The sequence below is a fragment of the Bison bison genome, unplaced genomic scaffold (genome assembly GCF_000754665.1).
Source record: "Bison bison bison isolate TAMUID 2011002044 unplaced genomic scaffold, Bison_UMD1.0 scf7180017864149, whole genome shotgun sequence".
Lineage (NCBI taxonomy): Eukaryota > Metazoa > Chordata > Mammalia > Artiodactyla > Bovidae > Bison > Bison bison.
In genome coordinates, this window is record NW_011494721.1 from 2,331,108 (window position 1) to 2,336,792 (window position 5,685).

The window sequence follows — 5,685 nt, forward strand, 5'->3', positions numbered from 1 at the left end:
GACTGCAGCCTGCCAGGCTCCTCTCTCCATAGAAATTCTCCAGGCAACAATACTGGAGTGGGTTGTCATTTCCTACTCCAGGGGATCTTCCTGATCCAGAGATGAGACACACATCTCTTATGTCTCCTGCATTGGCAGGCAGGTTTTTTACCACTAGGGCCACATGAGAAGCCCATTACACTGGTAGTAACTTTTAAAATATATTTCTTTTAGTCACCTTAGAGAGGGGAATAGAAGTAATATAAGGATGAAAACTTGACAGATGAGAAATCAGATAAACTCTGTTTACTTCCCTTATTTTTTTTTTTCTTTTACAATAACACTTCATATGTTTCTTTTGTCTTTGAAGTTGCAAGTGTTGGCTGCTCAGTCATGTCCAAATCTTTGTAACCCCATAGACTATAGCCCACCAGGCTCCTCTGTCCATGGCATTCTCCAGACTAGAATACTGGAGTGGTTTCCATTTCCCTCTTCATTCTTTTGTCTGTTTAGTATGAATTGAAAGCTGTCAGCTTTGTATAAGCATTAAAAGCAGACTAGCCAGTCCAGGTTCGATGCATGATGCTGGATGCTTGGGGCTGGTGCACTGGGACGGCCCAGAGGGATGGTATGGGGAGGGAGGAGGGAGGAGGGTTCGGGATGGGGAACACATGTATACCTGTGGTGGATTCATTTTGATATTTGGCAAAACTAATACAATTATGTAAAGTTTAAAAATAAAATAAAATTAGAAGAAAAAAAAGAAAAAAAAAAAGACAAGACTAGAATAGACCTCTCAATCAGTTAATATGTTTACATTAAGAAGCTTGGCCGTGTGTGGCCTTAAGGCTGAAGGCAGTCAAGGGATGAGATTCATTCCACTACCCATCACCTCTGATATGTTTTGAGCAACCAAATACAGACCTAAAGAATATGCAGATAAGGGTATTTAACACAGTAACATGTATATTTACTTAGCCAGTCATTAAATACTAAGGAGAGAGTTGTCCCATTTTTATTTGGAAAATATTTAGATCACAAAGGCTATTTAGTTTTGCACGCTTGATACAAGATGCACCAGATATTGTACAGTAAATATAAACAATGGTCTTAGGATGTATATGTTTATATAATCAGTTTAGTGGTCAATCATTTTGGGTGGAAATGGATAAAGGAAATTACAGTGAGTATAATAGAAGAAAATTGAAACGAGAATGAAAAATCACTGAATCAAGTGATTACTAATTGAGAGAATGAGTATTATTAGCTGATTACTTATTGAAATTTGCTTTACAAATTACAATGTTTCAATCTTCAGAAATAATGGGCTCCACTTTAAGTGAGGATATCTAAAGGTATCTGAAGAATCCTCTAGAGAAAGGAATGGCAACCCACTCCAGTATTCTTGCCTGGATAATCCCATGGACAGAGAAGCCTGGTGGGCTACAGTCCTTGGGGGTGCAGAGAGTTGGACACAACTGAGTGACTAACGCTAATGGAGGTCAGAAGTTCAAAATGGATCTTAACTAAAATCAAGGAGTCACCAAGGCTGTGCTCTTTTTGGAGCATCTGTGAGAAGATCTGTCTACATTCCATAGCTTGTGATCCCTTTCTAAGCTAGCAATGTACAGTTGAATCTTTCTCATATATGTCACTCTGGTACTGACTCTTCTTCTGCCTCCCTCTTCTATCTTTCAAAACCTTTGTGGTTACATTAAGATCATTGGAATAACCAAGGACTATCTCACTATTTTAAAGTCAGTTGATTAGTGAGCAACCTTAATTTCACCTCCCACCTTCATTCTCCTTTGTCATATGATAGCATATTCAGAGGTTCTGGGGTTTGAATATAGACATATTTGAGAAGCCATTATTTTTCATACCACACAGCCTAAAATAGAGAGAGTTTCTCAATAGATCTCCAAACTCATAACAGTAACCACAGTTTTTGCTCTTATTAATGAACCTGAGAATTTTGAGGTATACATACACACACACTTTTCTTAAAATGCTTTCTTCAGCTATCTCTATTAAAAATGAATCCTTGATAAAGTCAGTCTGTATTAGTTCCCTGTGAATGCTGTAACCACTTACTACAATGAAACAGTTTAAAACAATAAAAATTCATCCTCTTACAGCTCTGGAAACTTGAAGTCTGAATCCAAGGTTTTATTAGGCCTGTGCTTCTTCCAGAGACTCTAAGAGAAAATCTGTTTAGTTTGTTGTGGCCACTGGGATTCTTTGCATTAGTTGCTCACTCCATTCTCTGCCTCCACTGTCTTCTCCTTTGTGTGCTGTGAGTTCATGCTCTGTTGTTTCCATATATTTGTGACCCCATGGACTGTGGCTCAGTAGGCTCCTCTGTCCATGGGATTCTCCAGGCAAGAATACTGGAGGGCATGACAACCCATGCCCTCCTCCAGGGGATGGTCCTGATCCAGGGATCAAAACCATGTCTCCTGTTTCTCCTGCATTGCAGGTGGATTCTTTACCGAATGAGCCACTTGGGAAGCTCCTTCTCTTTGGGTGTCTGTCTAATCTACCTCTGCCTTCCTTTTATAAGGATACTGGTGATGGCACTTAAGACTTTTCTAAATAATCCTAAGTAATATCCTTATTTCAATGTTCTTAACTTAAGTATATCTGTAAAGATCCTTTCTCCAAATAAGATAGCATTTACATGCCCTGGGGAGTAGGATTTGTATGCATCTTTGGGGCCACTATTTGACTGACTTTAAGTCATATGACATAGAAGTAAATTAGAAAGTATGCATAAAAATTGAAACTAATTTTTCCATCACACAGAGAAAAGATAAAGTTAATTTCTGGGTCAAGATTGGAAAAGCCCAATAACAAAAAGAAGAGTAAAATATTAATAAAGTTAGATATAAGACAGTGTTCCAGAGAAGGCAGTGATCCATTTTTATACTATCTAAGTGGTAGGGGGAAGGGGGGACATTCAAAACATGAACAGGCTTGCTGCTAAGTCACTTCAGTCGTGTCCGACTCTGTGTGACCCCATAGACGGCAGCTCACCAGGCTCCCCCGTCCCTGGGATTCTCCAGGCAAGAACACTGGAGTGGGTTGCCATTTCCTTCTCCAATGCATGAAAATGAAAAGTGAAAGTGAAGTCGCTCAGTCGTGCCTGACTCTTAGCGACCCCATGGACTACAGCCTACCAGGCTCATCTGTCCATGGGATTTTCCAGGCATGAACAGGCTTAGGGATCCTTAACTAAGGAAAGTGTATTTATCTTCCCCCCCAAAAAAATTCTGGGAGACTTTATGCCCATTAGAGAACTTTAAACATCTAGCCTGATGCCAGAGCAATTGAAAAACAGATGCCTGAGATGCCAAGTCAAATAGAAATTCAGTGAGATAACAAAACAACCAGATATATGAGCTGGAAAATAGAAACACAGAGTTTGGACTCCTTGAATGGTATATAATAGTACATCTGAATAGTTCCTATGCTCCTGAGAAAAGAAAAAAATTGGCTACCAATTTACTACCAGGTAGTAAATCTGGAGAGGCATCCTGTTTGGAAAGAGAATGATGCAGAAGAAGTCAAGTAGATATGGAAACAGAAAAGCAAAAATGTTAACAGAAGTACTAGATATGAAGGTCTCACAAAAGTTCCTGATGACCAAAGACCAGAAAGGATTATGTATGTTTGCATTGTCTTCTAGGAAATAGAGAATCATAATGAACATGTGCCTTATTTCTCTAGATACTACCATAATGAATGAAGCACTGCAAATTAAGTCTTCACTGGGCAGAAGTATAGAAAGAGAAGAAATAAGGAAAACCCCACACTATGATTACCATTAGCTCATTATGTTTTTATTTCCAAATGTAAGTAGAAAACCAACAAGCTAAACTGAATTCAGTTACAGAAACATAAATTTCCATTTCTTTTTTTACGTGTGAACTATGTAAATGTGAAATTTTTTATTCATTGTATTTGTAATGCTTCTACATTTCCCAATCAAGTGATAGGGCCATGCTAAAATGCACATGAGAAAACTCACTAATTCCCAAAAAAGACCATTTTACCTCTGTCCGACTTTGTGAGAACACTTTCTTTACCTTGGCCTAAAACAGAAATTACTCTGGTTGCTTTTATCTAATGGGTCAGAGAAACTTAAGAAAGGGGTAAAAAAGGTCATATACTCTAAAGATCACTAGGTCTAAATAATAGAAATCAAATCTTTGAGGTTCGTTAAGTGTTTTATGTGTGTGTGTGTGTTGCTTTTTGTGTGTCAGTCAGTGCTATTGTGTACGTGTCTGTAAACTAACTTTGTCACTTCTCAAGTTCTCTAGTCATCACTCCAAAATAAAGTTAAAGATTATATCAAGGTTAGAATGCTTATTCTTATTTCTCTCTTAATATTCTTTTCACCAAATTAATATTATAGCCAGGAAATATTACTATTACATTTGGATTCCAATACCTTTCTATCTCTTAAGAGTTTGAGTGTTTAGTCTTTGTTTCTGCTTCTGTTTTAGAATCAATTATTTCAAGACCCTTAATTTTAAGTAATTGCAGCCTTCTCATTTTTATTGTTGTATCTGTCAAATATTTTATAGCTAAACAATAAACTCAGGGGAAAGAAAGAATATTTCAGATCTTAGCTATCGAAATTGAAATAGGCATTCTTTGCACACATTTTAATATCTTTAGGGTGTGGCCTTAAACTTTTAGTTTCCTATGAAAAATCTCCTTTTATGAGTCATAAATAGCATTAGTTATGTGAACCAAAGTCAGAATACTTTAAATGGCTCAAAGCAATAGCAGGGCAAATCTGTTGTTTATGTATTTGGAAATCTTTCTCCACTACACATCTACACATACGTATATATACATGTATATATATACACTCAATGCCATATATATATTTAATTTATAATAGTAGTTAGCAAACTTGGTATTTTATATAAAAATATAATACTCATATTTTATTTTCATGAGTTAAATACAATTAGGGTTGATGATGGAAATGTGGAAATGTGTGTACTAAAGGAGTTCTTGAAATTTGTAAAAATGTTTATAAACAAAAGTTAATTTGAAAACCATAGCAATGAAAGAAGTAGTTCTGTAATTATTTTCTAAATGTATATAATTAAATTTTTCTAAGAGGTTTTTCCACTGCGTCTAGTTTAACCATGTGTATGGAAAGGATTTGTGTTTATGCAAATGTAGCAATATATATGTTTATTTATGTATCACAATAATACTCTTGAAAATACCTTAAGACTAACTATTTAAATCTAGCTAACCTATTTATACCATATCAGCCTATCTTATCTTAAAGGTATATCTAGTTTAGAACCTAGACTAATTTTTTGTCACATAATCTAAAATTATAATAGAATCTTTGTAAAAAATATAGATGTTGAATAATTTTAAAAACATGAGATAATTTTATACACAATATATTTATCATGGGCAAAAAGACCACAACTTCTGATTTGCCTTGTAGGATGTACATTCTCATATTTCCTAGTTACCTTTCTTTTTCTCTTATTATCATACTTCTCTCAAATTTCATAAATGTGAAAAGATCACATTATATATGAATCATCCACATATTTATTTTAATTATATCATTAAATCCCTTTCATGAGAAGTATATGTTTGGAGATGCAAAAGCTTAATTCTGCATATTAAAGCTTCTACTGCATGTATTTCACAGAATTCACCTGA